A 20,779-nucleotide genomic window follows, 5' to 3' on the forward strand; every position below is an offset into this window, starting at 1 on the left:
ATACACCTCAGAAGAAATGTCATGCAGTCTACTTTTGCTTCATTTCAGTGGGGGAAACTTGACTAGATGTAGATGCTAAAATTTTTATCTTGGTAAATTTTCTTTGAGTCTTGTGTCCATATGGAGAGGTCCATTCTGTACTTTGATAGCTTTGTAGAATCATAGAATCAGAGAATGGTTTGAGTTGGAAGGGACCTTAAAGGTCATCTAGTTCCAACCCCCCCTGCCACGGGAAGGGACACCCTCCACTAGACCAAGTTGCTCAAAGCCCCATCCATCCTGGCCTTGAACACTTCCAGGGATGGGGCCTCCACAACCTCTCTGGGCAACCTGTTCCAGTGCCTCACCACCCTCACGGTGAAGAATTTCTTACATCTAATGTAAATCGACCCTCCTTCAGCTTAAACCCATTACCCCTTGTCCTACCACTCCTTGCCCTTGTAAACAGTCCCTCTCCAGCTTTCCTGTAGGCCCCTTCAGGTACTGGGAGGCTGCTGTAGGGAGCTGTAGGAGTAAGTACTGCTGCTGCATCCCTTCTCCAAGGCAGCATGGCTTCTCAGACTCTTCAGGTTCTCCCATAGGTGCTGTAATAGCAGAAATGCAGTACCCGAGGGACAGAGTGTTATCTCGTTTCCCACCAAAAATTCCGGAAATACTATGGCCAAGGACATACTGCAGAGGGAGGTAATTACTCTCTAAGAAACTGCCTCCTCTCTCAGTTGGCCCTGAAAATCTTATCAGTGGAGCAAATGCTAATGCTGCAGGACATGCTATGGCTGTTACGCTCTTCCTTCAGATACCAGCTTCTATTCCAGAACTTCTGGGAAGTGAAATGCTGTTACTTGTGATCACAGAAAACACTTCAATGAAATGGTTCCTTTCAGCCACTGCTGAATGCAGAAAATGCTTCTGGAAACACTAGAGGTCTAGCTTTATCGATTCCAGATATTCTGCCAAAACACAGGTAACTTAATGACTTGCCAAAATACAGACACAGAATTTTCTACCAGTTTCTCATTGCTGATGGCTGTGCATGGAAAAAGGTGCCTGGATTATTTTTTTTCTTTTTCTAATATATTTGCATGAAACATCCCATAATGACTGCTAGCAGGTAAAAAGAAATCTTACTTTTTCTAGTTAAAGTCTGTCACTTATCTTGTCACAAAAGTACGGACACGATCAGTATTCAGAGAGACAACCAGGCAGTAAGATACACAATGAGAATATTAGGAAAATCACAGTGTTGCCGTAAACAGTGTGAAGCAAGGTAGTGTGGCAGTGTGCTCCTCTCCCCCCCTTAAGCCATAACCACCAGTGCAGGTTGTGATGGCTGCATCCGGCTTACCCTGGACCTTGGGGGATGGATGGCAACATGGGAGCCGAGGCCTGCCAGGAACAGTGACCCGGACATCTTGATGATTGGCAAATCTGACTGCAAGTCAATCATTTTACTCCAAAAATAGTGGAGGGCCCAGAGCCCGTTGAGCTCTGCTGCACGGCAGCGGGCTGCAGGCCGGGATCTCCCCTTGAGCAGGGACGGCTCTCAGGGCTGCGCCTCCAGGCTGAGCGATTCCGTGCTGCAACAGATCCTCGGTAAGTGACCAATACCGTGCTAAACTTTGACATCTTACCTAAGTGACGTACAGGATTGTTTGCGCTTGTACAATCCTTTAGACATAAACCGTTGATCAAGTCTGGGACTAGGATTGGATCCAGCTGTGCCTAGACTCCTCTCTGCGAAGGAGTGTAGAAAGCGGGGGGCCTTTCTGAACGTCCCGACTCACCGGGAGGGTCTTCCTGACAGGTTTGTGTGACCCTGTCCTCTATGCAGTACGTAATCAAGTGTACCTTGCCTCCGAATCTTGTGAAACCACTGCTGCCTTTACTACCAAGCTGTGTTAAATCACTGTTTTATGTCAGTAGACATACTGTTGCTTCTTTCTTGTGAGTGAAGCGCAGGACTCCATCAGCGACAAATTGGCGTAGTCTGCAGGATGGTAAGTGGTATCTCCGATGATTTACCGAGGCGTGGAGGGAGTCCGAGTCCCAACCTCTCCTGGCAATTGGTGTAATTGGGAAGCCTTTGTAGAGCACCTAAAAGCAACTCGGGGCCGCACAAAGGCAATGTTAAAACCACTGATTAGAGGAGCTCCGGCAATTCTTAAAGCCCATCTAATTGCAAAACGAGATAAGATCAAGAAAGACACAGAACACAATGAGGGGCTAGGTGATAACACTCAGAGTGCCCGCAAGCAACTCCCTACACGGGCAGGCTTAATGCCCGGCACTGTTAACCGCAGCCCCGAGATGGGCTGGGACGCTGCACCAGCCGAAAAACAAAACCTGAAGCCCCGGAGATCTCCACGTCGATCTCCTTCGGCGCCAGTCCCCGGGAAGGGAGACGACCCCCTCCTCCCCCTTCGGCAGGAACTGCGGGGCGGGCAGCCAGAAACTGCGCAGTGTCCGCAAGGCAATCGGGCCTGCCCGGCCGGGAAGCGGGGGCTTACCGGTGGGTAAGTGATGATAGCCCATACGTTTTAATTCCACTTGGTCCTCAAGGACAATTAGTGAAGTTTCTGATGGATGCGGGAGCACAAATTTCCGTACCAACCCGACAAGATGCCGAGAAGCCGGGCGTGCGATCCGGACGGCAAAGAGTTAAGAATCTCCGTGTGAACGGAGCGAGTGTTGTCTGTCAAACTGCCAAGGCCGATTTACGGCTCCGGGGCGAGAAGTGCATGGCGACGACTCCTTTTGCAATTAAAGATCATCACGATAATATTTTAAGTTTCGATGTTTTTAAACGGACGAATCTGGCGCCCTCCGAATGGCAGCGTGTGGTCCTTGGGCTCGGACAAGGATCCCACCCCCGGGGGAAACCGGGAGGCTGGGGTGCCCCTGCACTCCCCGAGTCACGGATTGCTACGGTACCGCAATACTGGATTTCTGCTGCGGCACGCAATGCAATTTGCGAAATCCTAGCTGATTTGGAAAAAAGACAAAACGATCTGCAGAACGCACTCCCCATACAACTCACCTGTCCGGCCAATTCGGAGACCAGACGTGAGGTGGCGTTTGGCAATCCGTCATCGGCGCCTGAACGCTCATGCCTGCGTGCCCCGCTGCCGGCTGCTGCACCGAACATCGCAAACTTCACAGCTACTTTGGCAAGCAGCTGCACGCCCGTGGATGGCGGCCCTAGGTGTAAAAAGCTCTGTTCTTTATGCTTCCCTTGAAGGAGGAGAATAAAGAGAAGTTTGCGTTCACCTAGGAGGGAATACGATATACTTTTAACAGGCTCTCACAGGGGTGAGTAAACATTCACCCACAAATTGCTCATGAACGTGAGTTCGTGTTGAACTTTTACTGTCTCCCTCCCCCAAGATGTGAAACCATACCAATATGTAGATGATGCTCTGATTAGAGGAACTTCCCCTGAGAAGGTGGAGGAAGCGGCAGCAGCAGTATGCCAAGCACTAAATAAAGCAAAAATTGAGATTCCACCTGGAAAATTTCAGGGACCAGTGGAGATGTAAATTTTTTAGATGCTTGGTGGATAGCAGGCAGTGCAGTGGTTCCTCCAGGTACCTTAAGATAATCGAAGAGCTGCAAATGCCCCAATCAAGGAAAGAGTTAAAACAGTTAATGGGAACTTCAGGATATTGGAGGACGCATGTACCTGGATTCTCTATCATTTCTCATCCATTATACTCAGTCTTACAGAAAGGCATACCCTGGGAGTGGAAATCAGAACATAAAGAGGCGGTCAAAACTCTAACTGAAGAATTAAAAACATACCCATCACTGGGACCAGTACAACCTCACCATGCTGTTATAGCCGAAAGGGGTTTCACCGAACACACTACTTAGTGTAACCTGTTCCAAACTGGCCCCCATGGGCCAGAAAGACCGTTGTTGTTTAGCCCAACCGCATTTAAAGAGACAGAACAACCATACTCTGAATGGGAAAAGGGACTCTTATCTTTAGTTCGAGTAGTTAAACAAGTTGAGAAAATACATCACGGACAATCTGCGCAAACTAAAGGACCATTTAATTTACTAGAAGCAATCCTAAAAGGGACTGCTCCCCCAGAAGGAGTTGCACAAAACCCTGCTATCAGAAAATACTATGCCTATGGATTTTCACTTCTTTTTAATGGGGTAACGTGCTCGACTCTCCCCTCTGAAACAAGTCTCTATTTTCTCTTACAGCACCCTGCAGGATGACAAACGGAAATGCTGCATCCATGTTACTACCTCAAACCGTCACAATGCTGCTTACACCCATTGCGGTCTTCTCTATTAGCATTGGGAACTAACCGATGGCTCTTATCTGATATATTGCCTCAGTGGGAAAGAATTAATGAAAGGGACCATCAATTGACTGTGGATGCGCTTGGTGCAACCCAAAATCGTGTTTCTCTAGCTCTTAGATGTATCCAAGCTCAATTGTGGATGCAATCTATGGTAGCACCAATTATAAGAGAAGGTGAAGGGGGCACCTTACCCACTGAAATTCAAAAGGTAATTTGGGATAAAGCAACTACATTCAAGAAAGTATTCAAATCCTGGTGGTATTTAGTCAATTTTACTTAGGACCCAATCATCAATAAGGCCATAGCTTTTGTCTTAACAATACTCAATGCTTCAGTATACACCATATACCAAATCATTGCATTAGGATTAAAACACAAGGGAACTATATCCATTGGAGCATAGAGTGTGGGCCTAACAAAATGGAAACAAATGGCAAAGTGTAGATGTTAACACATGCATTGTATGGGAACCACAAGGATTTATTTGTGAGAGTAACACCATCAAAGCCCAGTGACACTGAAGAAAATGTTTGTCATTTTGAAATACATCCCACTGAAACCCTTGAAATATATTGGAAAAAGATGTATTTGTATGAGAACCCTTTGTGATTTTATATTACATTACTGTAGATGCAAGCAATCACTCAAATATTTGTGTTTGTAACTTTACTAAAGTTGCAGGATGCAACTGTAATTATTCAGCTCCTGTTACATCTTATCAAGTGTTACAATTATACATTGAATCGAGATTTATTGCCTACCCACATCAGAATGAATCTTACATTAGTGAAGAAATTACTACAACACGATGCGATGACCTGTGTCTACTGCTATAACGCATCTGAAACAATGGACACAAAACTCTGATCACCATTCATCATGATACAGAAGACATACATCGTGTCTTGGAAAGAGTGAAGAAGGATCGAGAAGACCATTGGTGGGAAATTTTTCTTGGATGGTCACCAACAGCAACAGGAGTGTTTAATCTTATGCTTCACCTAGTTGTGATTTTGCTGACTCTAATATGTCTATTGCTTATAATTATGTTGTATATAAAGGTTTGGTATGTGATAAAACAAATAACTCCAACTGTTCAAACCATACAAATTAACGAATAACAAATAGCAGTGCTTCACTCTTTACCGTGGATCTGTAAGTGCACAAAATATCAGTATAGTATTTATGGCACAGAAGCAAGAGGTAACTGAACCACCACTCTGTGAAGGTAAGATGAATTGACTATAGTCATGGGATGGAATGTGTTGGTGTGCTCCCCACCTTCACTTAAGCCATAACCACCAGTGCAGGTTGTGATGGCTGCATCCGGCTTACCCTGGACTTTGGGGGATGGATGGCAACATGGGAGCCAAGGCCTGCCAGGAACAGTGGCCCGGACATCTTGCTGATTGGCAAATCTGACTGCAAGTCAATCATTTTACTCCAAAAATAGTGGAGGGCCCAGAGCCCGTTGAGCTCTGCTGCACGGCAGCGGGCTGCAGGCCGGGATCTCCCCTTGAGCAGGGACGGCTCTCAGGGCTGCGCCTCCAGGCTGAGCGATTCCGTGCTGCAACAGATCCTCGGTAAGTGACCAATACAAACTTTGACATCTTACCTAAGTGACGTACAGGATTGTTTGCGCTTGTACAATCCTTTAGACATAAACCGTTGATCAAGTCTGGGACTAGGATTGGATCCAGCTGTGCCTAGACTCCTCTCTGCGAAGGAGTGTAGAAAGCGGGGGGCCTTTCTGAACGTCCCGACTCACCGGGAGGGTCTTCCTGACAGGTTTGTGTGACCCTGTCCTCTATGCAGTACGTAATCAAGCGTACCTTGCCTCCGAATCTTGTGAAACCACTGCTGCCTTTACTACCAAGCTGTGTTAAATCACTGTTTTATGTCAGTAGACATACTGTTGCTTCTTTCTTGTGAGTGAAGTGCAGGACTCCACGTGCAACAGGTACAGACAAACTCTTTCTGAAGATTTAAATTTCCTACCAGGAAAATAACTATAATACAGTATAATGTAAAACTGTCTTCATTCTTAGTATTGCAGTTTGTGAGTGCAAAGTCTTGAGTTTTTTTAACTGTCATCCTCATTCTTCTGCAAATAGCACAATCCAGTTAATACTTTCCACTCAGAATCCAGATGCCTAGCAGCTCGGACAGTTTCAGATAAACGCTGCCAGAGAATGACAAGCTATATAGTAATATTACCCTAGAAAACTACTAAGTGGTAATAAACACATATCAACTTAAAAAGGTGATGGTTCCACCAGTTGTATGATGATTTAGAGAAAAATATGCTACAAGTATTAAGGCATGCATTTTCTAAGTGGGCAGATGGTCACGGTACTATGATTGTTGTTAAAAGAATAGTGTATCTTCATTTGCCATTCATGGGTACTTTAAAAAACAACTTGATAAAAAGCTGCAGGAGCAACTGAAATACAAAGTTTGTCAGTACAGCAGATAGGGCACAATTTCATCTTATCAGTTTTCACAGCTCTGATTAACTTCAGCTGGAGTTTGATGTCTGAGTCTTCTAAAAATAAAATCCAGAGTATTCCGATTACAGTGGAAGTGTGTAAGACAATACTGAAAAGTGACTTTGATTTCCTAGTTACAAGTGTGTACATCCTGGCTCTTTATTTTAGACAAACTGTATGTAAAGAAATTCAGGAAAAAGCAAAAGGAAAGATGGACAATATGGCAAGCATATTGTGTAATTCTCTCCATATGCTAACTCCAAGCAAGGAAAAGCAAAGAAAAATGAAGTGTCTTGTGCTTGTTATTAAAAAAGGAAGGCTCATGGTTTTGTTCAAGTTTGGCAAAGTTTATTGTCAGGAAGAATAAATGGAATGATAGAGCAAAATTTTGCATTAGTACAATAATTATGTTTATTGTCCTGTTTTTCTGTAAATGTGGCTTTAGGGATCAAGTTTCTTGGCAGAAGGCATTGTGACTGTAGCCTCAGTTCTCTAGAAGGTTTATATAAGTGAATCAGAGAAAGCAACAAAGAGCTATTAGTGCTATGGTATATTTTAAAAGTCAGCTTGATCCTTTAATTCCCCAGTATCAGTCAGACAGTTTGGCCTCAAACAACAATCTTCTGGGGTTAGAGATTACACAGAGATGGGTAGCAATTTTCAGAGTTGCAGCAAGTGCATTTGTGTTTGTGCATTGCTAAGATGCTGGAAAAAATACTGTGTATGTCGAGTAGGTTATTTTTCTTTTCAGAAGATTGTATTCAAATGTTAGGGGTGATTTGTGGTAAGTTCTCATCAAGTTAAAAATGCAAAATTTAGGAAGTAAACCTATTGGCTTGCTGAAAAATTGTGTCTGTCTTTCTTTTTTTCATCAAATAGTGCCAGAAATGTTATTTCTAGGTGGTATTTTTTGATTTGTGCAGCCAAAAAGCTATTTTTTTATTTGTGCATGTACTGTACCCAAGGGTGCTGTTGTGTCACTCAGTTACGTCATACGTGATGTTAATGTGCTGGTCCTAAGACTACAAAATGCATATTCTGAGTAGAGCTGGCAATTTATAACAATTTTAAACTTATTCTCCGGCCTTTCTGTGCACTATAAAGACATGACTGTGATTTGAGATGAGGAACTGAAACTTGCTTTCAGGCCATGAATACAGAAATACTGCCCTGTAACAAGTGTGGGTCAACTTTTGCATTTCTATGGCCTTTGCAGCCTTGCTGATGTCATCTCCATACAGATTTATTCATTACTGAGTAGAAAGTTCAAATGGCATAGCAAAAATAACCAAGATACAGAATTATTGATGTCTTTATGTTCAGGCTACTGGCTGAATTTATTATTGTCAATTCTGTACTGTCCAATTACATTCTTTGCATCATGAGTTCAGACCCAAAACAGCATGGGGGTTTATTTAGTAAATGTGACTTTACAGTTCTGAAGCACAGAAACAGTGGTCTGGAAGAAGCCTTTCCACCTGACCTGCTTCTCTGTCAATTTGACGCTCTCCCCTCCAGTTCCCTGTGGCAGTTCATTATGTATGAGCCAGTTCTAGATGGACAACAGAGCGGCTGATTGCCTCTCCAGTACGAGCATCTTGCTTGGGGCCTAACTGGCTGTAATGTTTTATATTCTAGGGATTTGGTAGGTACATGTGTTTACACAGTGCTATATATACAAGTTATTTTGAATGCTGAATATAAAGAGGTAAAATTTGGCCATGCCATTGCACAATTGGCTTTCCCTCCCTCAATTATGCAAACTTTACTCTCTCCAATATCATTCTCTTAGTTATGTTGGCAGAGATCATAGCTCTAGACCGCATGTGACCAGTACAACTACAATACTTACTGGAGAACCACAGAATAAGTGTTTCTGTTTGAAAACAACTCCAATGGTAAAATCACACACATGAGCTGCACCGCTTTGGTTGCCAGACTCTTCACAATCTGATGACTTCTTATAGCATCTCCCTTGGTGTTGTCATGAGACTTCTTGGGGAAAAAGCCCAACACTACAATACTTTAAAAAAAAAAAAAATTTAATGGCCAGACTACCCAGAGTTTTAATCAAAGTTTGAAGACCTAAGGGAGGTCCCTACACAGCTAACTAAGCAGCTGGTCTCTCACCAAGAATCCTCACTTGGCATCAGAGGCAGAAAGAGCCAGGGTTAGTGAGATGGAAATGTGGAAAGGAGGACCTCAGGCAGCATACTTCAGCTCTTCAGTCTGAGCTTGGGTTGCGTGGTGGTGCAAATGCACGTGGACCGCACGTGTCTCGGTGCACAGTATCTAATCATCAATTTTGCTGGAGCTCTGGACTTCCACCTCACAATTAATGTACTTTCAGGCAGACTGCAGTGAAGCCTCAGCATTATAGTGCATGTGACATGCATCACCACAAGATACTGAGTATCTGATGTTTTCCTGCACAAATTATGAAGCTGAACAGAATCATTGCAGAAAGGATGCAGAGACACAGACAAATCTGTGCTTTAAACTGCTTTTACAGTTTTTTTACTTTGTGATGTTTATATGCCTGAAGATATGAGAAGGCATTTCACTAGCTATGATATCTGATGGCTCAGGACGAGAGAAATTTTAGTTTGACATTGGCCTCTAGGTTGAAATTGGCTTTAAGGTTATGCAGGTATATATTGACACAGCATTAGAAGATGGTGGCTAATTACAGAAAATACTGAGAGTCTCAGAGGAGCATAGAAGGACCTAACTATTGTGTTTCAGTGTATGTGGCCATTCTTTCTCCTTTTGAGGTCTCCTCCTATTTCCAGTGTAGCACAAAGTAGTTTTAAAGTTGTCTTTAAATACAAAAGGGAAGTTCCCTGTTGGAGAGAACCTGGTGAAAATACAAATTTCCCTTTGTATGTGGACGATGGAGGTGGTTGAAGTGAGAAAAGGCAGAGGGTGCCATGCTGCCAGAATGGCATACGGGGGAATTGCTGCAGGAACCCGACACACTCGCAGGTTCAGCGAGTTCAGCATTTTCCAGACTAGAGGAAAGGGTAGGTTTAGGGAGTGATTTAGAACTAGTCTTAAATCCTCACATCCCTGGTTGAGGAATCTGACCCCTGCAGTCTTGCCAATGGACTCCGGAGTTACTGAAGGGGCATATTTGTTCACAGGAGTCTACAGAAATGTGTGATGTAGACCAGAAATTCTGTTCTCTCCTCTCTGGCAGGCCACTCAGCTGCCTGGATGTGTCTTTTTCCCCCTTCAGCTGGACATTTTTTTCATTTAAATTAGGGTTGTAAAAGTTCTGGGAATATGTGTAGGCTCTCTGCCTTGGAAACTTTTTCTCCATTACTTCAGAACTGCTGCAGACCTACATTGCAACGAGAGTTAGTTTGTGGTCTCGTTTTATTTATTAGTACAACACTGACCTGGAAGAGAGAAAGTGAGGGGATTCTGTAATTCATGACGTACTTGACATCCTATTTTAAAAACTTGATAAATTGATCTTTAAATTATTTTGTATCCTTAACTGACTGCATCACTCTTGGGGACTGGCTGGCACGTGTAGTACTTTGTGTGTTGCCTGGCTTGTGTCTATGAGACCTGCAGAAGGGCAGAGCTCTCCATTTCAAACTACAGCTTGTCAGAGATGAGATGATGCTGTACCTGGATAGCTATAGTAACCAACACTGTCTTGTGGTTTCTGCTGGCCGAACATTTTTTAAAGATTATATCTGGAATTATTTTGCTGTTAAAGCTAAAATGACACACTTTCTTCCCTTATATGCTTCAGTATTCCCTCTATTTTAGGTCAGATGATTCATCTCTGCATTACTGCTTCTGCATTTCCATTGCCTTAATTGGGTCTTTCGGAGATGTTACAGGCTATATGGAATTGGCAAATGCTGTTTCTAACAATATACAGATTTGTCCCCTCCCTTCCTTGCTCCCTTCCTTCCTCTTTCCTTCTCTTCCTCCCATCCCTCCTTCCCTCCTTCCTCCATCCTTTGCTTTCCCTGATTCCCCCTCCTCACCTTCCTCAGTCCCAGGTGGTTTCTTTCTCCTTGTCTTTATTCTACTACAGCTTTTCAGGGAGTGAGCTGGAGGGTTTTGCTCACTCTGCTGCTAAAATGTGACTTGTTTTCTTTAGCCATGAGTTACCTCAGAGGAAAGTCCTCATGACTTTTCATGCCGGTTTAAGGTACCACCGGGTACCTACAAAAACCCTTGCAGGAAGAGGAGGTCGGGAGATGTCCTGGACCAGCACATTTGCTGATTATTTTGGATACTGTGTCAGCACTTATTGCTACTCATATTTTAGCAGCGGGTCCCGGCACACAGAGGATGACATGGTTGCTTCTCTTCCCACCAAGGTGTGCCTTCAGCCACCAAGAACAGCCCTCCACCTGAGTGCATACTAACACGAGGACAGCAGTTGCTTCTGTGTACAGTGATTAAAAACTGGGCTCAACCTAATTGCATCTCTGTATATCAGTTGGATGCAGCTGGTGGGTATGGAGAGGCAGTGGCAAGTGTTGTAGTTAACGATAGTTTAACAGATTACTGCTCTCCACTTAAAATGAAAAATCTGGCTGCAAACATACTTTTAGCCAGTGGCAAACAAAATAATATACCACTAAGAATGGTGAACATCAAAGTATTTAATATTTAAAAATGCTGCCTATGATGCCAAATAAATTTGTGTTCAAAGATGATGTATGCATTTACTTTTTAAATGAAGTATTTTTGAAAATGAAGTAATTTGTCATTACTACTTACACAGAACTCTCCGTTTGGGGTTTTAAAATTCTGAAGTTAAAGAGGACTATTACAATCATGTCATACACCTCTGCATGTAAATAGCCCACAAAGTCCTTCATTAACCCTGCACCGAATTTATAGCTTTAAACCTCTACCAAGAGCTTTACCTTTTCTGCTGGCTTGATAGACTTGAACCTTTCAAAATCATCTCCTCTCCAATTAAAAAAAAATTAGAAAAGCAAGGAGCATTTCCTCTGAAAATGTTTTAAGCAAAAAAGGTAATTAATGTTATAGCAAAACCCTACAAAGTTTCCAGGACTGCAAGCTGTAACTTCAAGACAGAAGAAAAAAGCAGGGTTAATTTAACAGCGAGGTTTATTAACCACTGGAAAATTTTCCAAAGGGCTATGGTGGCTTCCCTGTCATCAAGACCAGGTTCCTGCCTGGAGGTTGTGCCACAGGCGGTGCACGTGCCCGGCACATTCCCGCAGGTGTGCCGTGTGCCCGGAGCCCGTGGGAAAGCTTCAGCAGGGAACTGGTCCTCGCAGCTCTTCCAGCCTGGAGGGTAATGCTGAGCGGGCACAGCCCCGCTCTTAATTCCTGCTAGACTGCATACTGATTGTTGTCACTTGATAGCTACAGATCTTAGCGAACTGAAGAGATTCGTTTGTGGTTTTTAATCTGCTGAAATTTCTGGACATCTGTTTAGCTTCAAGTATGGGCTCATTGAAATAAAACCTAGGCAAAACTTAGCATTGTGTCACTAACAGATGACGTAAAAATAATAAATTCAGGGCATTCTCTCAAGATGTAGCAATCATTTTCTGTTGCCTGGCAATATCTCCAGCACTGAATACAGAGCTGGGAATTTATTTTATGATGCTGTGCAGAAAAAATTGTTTAGAATTTTCCACTGTGATTCCCCCAAGAGGAAGAACCCATGGCTCAAACAGAGAGAGCAAACATTAATGATACCTTCTGTTGAACTTGGCAAATTTATGGCCAAGTTTCTGTTCCTCTTTCTATATTTCCATAAATATTTACTGAAAGACACCGTTGTATTTTCTCAAATTCATCCCACTTATTTTCAGTGGAAATTAGTTTAAACTTACTCTAAATAACTTATTATAGCATAATTTAAATTTTAGTTTATTTTTATGTACTCTTTTTTAATAATCCTGTCTTCACACGGCATGCAAAAATCTTTTCCCTTTTCTTCAAGGAGGACTATGAATTTTTCTAAGGTATCTCTACATGACATTTTATTACCCATACACTATGTGAGATTGGGTTTAAAGGGGACCTCCTATGTCCATGATGTCCTATGCTTGATTGATAGAAGAATACAAAGACCCCAATTCTACAGTAGATTTCAGGCAAGTAAGCTGCTGCATACCCCCATGTACAACAGTATTTATCATCACTTGTAGGACTGGTACATTTTTTGTGACCAACTTCATCCCCCAACAATAAAAATGAGAAGTTGAATGTCTTTGTTCTCCTGGAATATATTCATAAGAGGAGGACAAAAACCTTCGTGGTTTCTTGGGCTGGGATAACTTTTTCCTATGACCTGGGATACACCCAGTGTATGCCTTCAATCTGCATTTTTTGGGGGAATACATTAACACTGGAAACAGGCTTGTATGAACTGACTCCATGAAGAAGGTCATGAAATAAATCATGCAGAGTCATTCTGCTGACAGCCACAGTGGACCTGTTTCACATTTAGAAAACAAATGCATGCTAAAATCAACAGTTTTAAATAGTTTGAGTTTCTTCTCGCTGTTGGTATTATAATATTTGGTCAATCCCTCTGATAACAGTACCCCCCCAAATCTCCTTTTATGGTCAATTCTATTAGAGTGGATCCTGCTGTTGATGGGAGAGCTAATCTAAATTAGGTTTAGCTGGTGATGAGCTCAACTGAGCGAGTGAGATTTTGTTCTTGTTTTTCTTTTGTTTACATGGTAACTCTTTCCTTTTCCCATACAAATAAATGTCATGTGGCATAGCTGAGATGTGCTGCCTTTTATTTGCCAGAAGAAGTTGCTAGTAATTGAATCACTTGAACACTGAAATTTAGAGGCAAGACTTTTCAACGGAAAAATTAGTAATATGCTACAGGATGAGCTTTGCGGCATGTCAAGACCACCCTGTCACACTTACTACCTAAAAATTATGAATTCTTTTATTCATTTATTCTCTTATAGGAAAGGTGATCAAGTTGTCCAAATCATCAAAATTCACTGTTTGAGTCACAGATTGTTTTTGCAGCATCTCAACGGTTTTAAACATAACTTCAGCAGCAGCTTCTTTTTCATAGTACAGGAAAATAATTCAGACACCAAACTGATCCTAAGTCAGTCTGTTTAATACTTTTTGAAGAGAATAGATTTTGAACTGATCCTTAAACATGCAAAACCAAAATACCTTTCATTTGTTTTCATAGCAGCTAATTGCAAAATGTGATTTAGCTTGACTGCAGAGAGCTGGAAAGAATAAACAAGTTAATAAGGTGCTATGGGACTTGTCTTGATGGTGTGCATGTAAAGACTTGTTAAGGATAGAGGCTCGAACTGACCTGATAGATAAAAGCTTCTAGAGGGTGTTTACAACATCCAGCTCAAGCATCCAATGCGCAGGGAGCCATTTCCCTCCTCACCGATTGCACACAGTTGCTGAAGACTGTGATGCAAGCCACTGCTCCTATTTCTTTTTTTTCCTTCTTTTGTCTCATCTGCCTGTGCCAGAACTGGTCCTTCCTTGTCATGATTGCTTTCTGTGTAAATTGTGATGCTTAAAGAGTGTAATAATCCTGGTTGAAAAATGGGTTTTGTAAGATCAAGTTTCAACAGGCCAATATAGTTCCATCATTTTTTAATTTAAATATTAACAGTGTTGAAACAAATAGAATTCGTCTTGCAATGGTTGCATCTTTACACATACATGTGTACACATGTAGACAGGTATGAATGTACCTGTATGTATCTGTTTATATATACATGTGCATATGTTTGTGTGTGAATATAAACACATATGTATATAAAAATAAATGTATGTAGTGGCAGAGACATGATAAGAAAAAACCCTAAGCAAAATATTCATCCACATTTACTATTCAGACTGATAGAAATGTAAAAGGGGAAAGACAGAAGAGAACCTAAAAGTAAATTAGATTAAAAAGACCTTTCTGCTTGGATAATCATTAGTGCTGTTTGTAGGAATGCAGAAAAGATTTTTCTAAGTGGCGACATTGAGTTATGTGCATAACTCTTACCCTTTTGGGAAAACGGTCCTCCCAAATTTATTTTTAGACAATTCTAGATTGAAAATCAGCCCATTTTGTTAGGGACTAGGTAGTTGCATGATGTTGGCACATGACTCTTCAAAATTCAGATGTTTGCTTTTAAAAAAAGGAGCTAGACCTCCCATTTTTGTACTTGGCACAGCGAAAGGAAAGGGAATAGCAGTATTAGAATTTGCCTTTGCCTCCTCTTGGTCATATCTCCCTTGGAGGGTGTTTCAGCAGCATCTTAAAGGCAAAAATGTTCTGACTATTCCTCCTTTTCTCTGCCCCAAGGACCAGAGAATTACACAGAGCCCATTTTTCCAGATCCACATCACCCTTGTGCCAAATGAAACTCCAGGTAACTTTCTGAGTTTTTGGGTGCTTTCTGTCACTCACTGCCACTCTTCAGAGTGCAAAACTGCATCTGCCATGCCATTTTTGACATGGAAATACTGCTTTAGTTGTGGACCATATGATAAATGCTTTCTTACTGGGTCCTTGTTATCATAAAGATAAACTTGTTACCATGAGGATACTTTTCTGTGTTCTTCCACAGCATGAAGTTTCCACCTTGCTGGTGAGGAAACATGCTCACCACACCCTGGAGGAAGCATCAAATTCCAGCTTTGACATCAGGGTGATTTTCTGAGACTGATGATTAAGGGTCTACCCATCTGCTGCTGTTTATAAGCCCTCAGGGCTCATCATGTGAACTTTTCCAGTGCCTAAAGTTGTGGTAAGTATCCTTGTCCCTCTTGCTTCTGGAAGTACAAGGTCTATCAAAAGCAGATCTTTTGCAAGCAGGGAATGACATTGCCCTTCAATGTTTTTTCCTCTTAGGTGCATGATTGCTTAGAATCAGGCATATAGGCAAAGCATTCGTTTACTCTTGTCATCAGCTAAGCTTTTGCTTTCTTAAATCCTTTGCAGCTAAGGCATGTTACTTTTGTTGACAGTCATAGAATCATAGAATCACAGAATGGTTTGGGTTGATGATTTGGTTCCAATCCCCCTGCCATGGGCAGGGACACCCTCCACTAGACCAGGTTGCCCAAAGCCCCATCCTAAAAGTCTCATCCTAGTCTTTTCTGACTTTACCAGTGGGCCCTGGTCCGTCCATCCTCTCGGATCTCTGAGAAGCAAAGAACAGTGAACTAAATGAAAATGTGCTAGATGCAATCCTATTTCATTTGCCTCCCACTTTTTAAGAGGTGCACGCACATTCTCTTATCTCTCATTAAACTGATATAACTGATGCATGTAATTATATCAGCAGTACCACCTTTTGGGGAAGACTGACACACCCTTGACTCCCACCTTTCAATGAGAATTTGAGGCATTAGACCAGCTCATGAGCTCCGGCTCTCTAGTGGGACAATATTTAGTAGCTTTTAGAATACGATAGAAATCAATTGCAAAGTTGAAGAATGATGGAATATGCATGCTGATATTTCTGCTGGGCATTTGAATGATAAATGAATGTTAATCATGAAAACAATCATGTTCTCATCATCCTTATCATCATTATATCTATAAACTGAAGGCTCTATCATTTTCAGCAGCAAATTACAAAGGAAATGCTCCCTGCCCCAGAGTACTTGCAATCCAAATATCACAAAGGATAGGGTTATGTGCCTCCTTAACCAAAGCCAGATGTTTGATTTCAAGGAGGGAATTAAAATCTATTTTCACCAGGGAATTTTTCTCATGCGGAAGGTCAGCATGGGAGAAAGCACGCAGGAAGTTTCCCTACTGGCATTTGTGCTAATTAAGGGTCCAGAACAGATTCAGTAAATAACCCCCTGTTTTCACAAGCCAATAAACATTTTGAAAAGCATCTCCTTTTGAGCCCTAAATATCTACCCTCAATATCTGGCATAATGTGATTTTTTTTTTTTTTTTAGTTAAATAGAATGAGATAATTTTAGTTGGAGTTTTTGTGGTCTGAAAACTGGAAGGAGAGAAAAATAAAGAAAATTATTTTCCTCCTATTTTATAGTGCATGACCACATATTTCTCATCTACTGAGAATGCCAAAACCTGGTGTGAAGCCTCTTTGCCCTCCAGACATTGAACCTCCTTGCCAGGCATCTTTCCTTTTTAGGTTTGCAAAGAAGGTAATCAATTGCTTCTTTTATGGATTACCAAGCTGGTGGTGCAATATAATCTTTATTCCAAACCAAGCATTTAGATTTCTACTTCCCCTTTCAGCACTACGGTATCGTAGAGAAACTGCCAATGTTTGTGTCAGCAGTTGATGGAGGAGCTAGGAATGATTTTCCTTTCCTGAGTACCTGGAGAAGCAGACGGTGCTATCTAACTGAGGCAGGGGCTGCATGTAGGAGAGGATGTAGAAAGAGCAGCAGTTTTCCCGGCATCAGAAGTGGAAATATCAGCGCTGAGAGACTGCTGAGGTGGAATGCGGTTCTTCCCCCGTATAATGTAAAATTCATGCTCCAAGGATGGAGGTTTCCCTCTGGCTGCACAGTCCTGCAAAGTGCCCCCCCTTGTGAGAGACCCATGGGCTAATGTTAGACTTCCACTCTTCCCTTAATTCATGGGTACTGATGGAATAAATCCTGCTAGCGTGCTGGAAAACACTGTGCAAACTGGAGCTTTGCTCTCCTCTGCTTAAGCAAAAGCTTGAACTCAACAGATGCTTCAGGTGACAGAAGTCACTTGGTGGGTGAAACCATGGCGAAGGTATACGTGTCAAAATGTAGAGTCAGAGCAGGACGCTAATAGCCTCCTGCTGAGTAATTCAGAGGGTGGTTTAACCCTGTTGTGCCTTCTGGGCAAGTCTGAATATTTGTTCAGACTTGGTTTGGTTCTGACAGACACCTGGTGCAGGGGTTCTTACAAGTAGTTTTTAATCTTTATTTGGGGGAAGGGTACAAGCAAGGGCATGGAAAACCCATAGATCCTTTGATTTTAATCACACTAATGATTTAGTATCAGTCTCAAATGAGAAATAATTTCAAAACAACAGTTACACTTGACAGCAGGCCAGGATTTTCTTTAAAAAAAAAGAGAAGAAAAAAGGAAAGCCTTTCCTCCCTGTATACTGTGAGATCTCTGAAACTACAGGTGAATTTGCTGTTTGTTCAGATTCCCTCAGAGGCACAGATTTGGTTTCATAACTTGTCTGGTCATTATATTTTGGCAGAAAGATTAAAACTTATTCTTTTCCTTGCAGCCTGAGCTTCCCTTTACCCTAAACTTCCACTCCATATTGTTTTTAATCATTTGGTCTGTTAGACATTTGGTATTTTTCTGCCCACTTAAATATCCCCCTGCCTCCTTTGTAGCTAGTAATCTAGTGTTTGGGTCGATCACAATTACAGGTATTAATGGGGAGAATAAAGAAACAATACACCTCCGCAAAATGACTTCCTGCATTCCTTCTTCTAAACAAACCAATTCAAGTGTTTGTACCTTCTAACCACGTTAAAATGTGCTGGTTTTTTGCAAACCTTTCCTGAAATCCTTACTCAGTATGCACCCAGGAGGAGCAGGGTGCCATCACTTGCCTTGTCTGTACAGTAGGTTCCCTTAGTCCAGAGTTTCTGCTTTGAAAGGCTCCTCTTCCTTCATGAGCTTCTCTACTTTAATTGAGCTGGCTCAGGAGCACACGGAAACAATTTCCCTTTAGGTCCTTCAAAGTAAGAAGCTTCCTATAAGCATTTAAATCTAATGCATCAATAAAAGATCTTACACATATTGTGAAATATTTTCTGGAGTTTGGACTGTAGATCAGCTTCTGCAACAATTTAGAAAAATCTCTCATCAGAAATGTGTACTTGGGTCTGTGTGTATATCTCTGTCTCTTAGCTGGAAGTAAGGGCCAAATCTTATGTTGACTAACAGTGAAAAGTGGATTGTATATTTTGGTTGGTTTATATTTGTGCTTCAAATCTGCTTAACAAAGGCAGGTTTTGTGTGTGTGTGTGTGCATGTGCGCGCGTGTGCGTGCAAGAGATGGATTCATAAGGGGAATTGGCAGTTGCACAGTCCTCTGTCCTTCCTACCTGTATCCCAGCTGTATGTCGGATGGGTTTAGGAGGGATAAGAAAAGGGAATTCATCCTGGCGATCATGGCGATACCCGCCACCCAGACTACTTTCTTTCAAAAATGCCTGGGTTTAGAGTTAAAAACAAGAAGCATGATACAAAATGTTTCAGATGGGATTTACTTCCCCGCAACACTGCTAAATCATGTATGAGGTGTGATCAACAGTCTCATCTGGTACCAAACTCGGCACTGGGAAGGGACCATGCCATCAAAGCGCTGGAGCAAAAAAGAGCTGCTCTGTGCTGAGATTGCACAACCGGCGCTCAGTCGGAGGAGCAAGGCCAGGCAGAGGTTCAGCATGACCTCCGCCTGACTCATATTTTTTCCTCCTGTTACCAATAAGAACTTTTTCCTCATGAGTCACTTTTTAAAACAGTTTGTGCGTGTTCAGGGAAAAACCGAAACCCGAATATTTTCCTGAGGAACAGTTTGTTGGTGAGACAGAACAAATCATTGAATACAGTCAGGAACTGTTCTGCCTGCACAGTTGAGCTATTTAACTCTTGGAGCTTTAAGTGAATGTTTTTTTTACTGTCATTTGTGTATGTCCCTTCATCTTTAAGGCATCTTTCTCTGAAACACATCAGGGAAATAAGCAAGTGTTATTATTCCACTTTTTAGATATGTGTCTGAAGCTCAGGGAAACAAGGACCCCTTCAAAAATTTGCCAGTTTAGCTGTTGTCTGTCCTAGCATAGGTCTAGCATATGCTGGCAAACCAGTGCTTTTTCTGTTCTACGTTTTTCTCAGGTAACATAAATAAAAGCATATGTATAGTATTGTAGCCATGGCTTTCACGAGGTCTGAAATACTGGGCTTTCTGACCCCACCATGACTTCATTGCAGTGGCAAATTTAACCTGTGTGACTTGCTTGTGGCTGCACAAGAGGTCCATGGCAGGGTCTGGGAATTCAAGTCTATGGAATTGCAGGCTAGCATTTTAACTCTGAGAGCTGAATAGTTAAAGTTTCTGAGAAGTTCATTTCTCTGTAGGGGTAGATATTATATATATAATATACATATTATGCATTATATGTATTGATTTTCAGAAGCTGGAATAAGTTTGTATCCTGATGGCAGGAGCGATTTATTTTGTTTTGTCTTTAGCTGCAAAAAGTTTACTTCTGGCTACATCAGCCTGTTCCTCTCTTCTAACAACTTTTGGCCTTGCTGACCGATTGAAGCCAGTTTTGACAGATCAGCTGCAGTCTCAAAGGCAATTAAGTTTCTGCAGGCTTTGCAGAGATCAGGAGTGGAGAAGAGGAACAAAAACTTAGCAATGCCCCACTAAGGGAAAGGCTGGTTTGAGCTCAACTCTTACTAAATATCTGAAAAGTCACAGCAGGGGCAGTTTTTAAGACTGCCCTGATGGTGAGACAAAGTTCACAGGGAGTCACAGGCACCAGGGAATGCAGTCATGGGGCAGAAATTGGATGGAAATCAGGTCTCATCTGAACTTCTTGTCACCTTCATTGGCAGCTAGCAGCGTGGTTTTGCCTTTGCGTTCCTGACCCAGATCACTTTATTTCCACTGTGAGATCCTCAGGACTGGTGGCACTTCTACCCATTCCTTTCTCAGACAAACAGGCTGTAATCAGATTGAAATGGTGGGAGTCTGGAAGAGGTGTCTGGGAGAAGTTTACTGACAGCTGATTTTGAGAGGTCAAGTTAAATGATTTAATGGTTCTCAAGCTTTAGGTCCCGTACATCTACGGGAAGGTGTGCTGGCTTCTGGAGCACAGAGCAGCTTTTGTTAGATTCCCATGGAGCCCAAATGCCCAGTCCTGTTTCCTGCATGCAGACCAGTCTGTCTTGAAACATCATGACCATTGGGGGCACTTGAAGTAGTGATTACTTCATAGACAAAATAATGAAAA

At 42.1% G+C, this 20,779-nt stretch overlaps 1 long non-coding RNA gene across 1 annotated transcript; it reads left to right on the forward strand.

Moving 5' to 3' along the window:
• Positions 1-5,590: 5,590 nt before the first annotated feature.
• On the forward strand, positions 5,591-15,730 carry LOC142600120 (uncharacterized). The gene is made up of 4 exons (XR_012833573.1): positions 5,591-5,899; positions 15,123-15,189; positions 15,388-15,567; positions 15,672-15,730. It is a non-coding gene; the product is annotated as an uncharacterized LOC142600120 (long non-coding RNA).
• The last annotated feature ends 5,049 nt before the right edge of the window (positions 15,731-20,779 follow it).

Source organism: Balearica regulorum, chromosome 1 (genome assembly GCF_011004875.1).
Source record: "Balearica regulorum gibbericeps isolate bBalReg1 chromosome 1, bBalReg1.pri, whole genome shotgun sequence".
In the NCBI taxonomy this organism is placed as follows: domain Eukaryota; kingdom Metazoa; phylum Chordata; class Aves; order Gruiformes; family Gruidae; genus Balearica; species Balearica regulorum.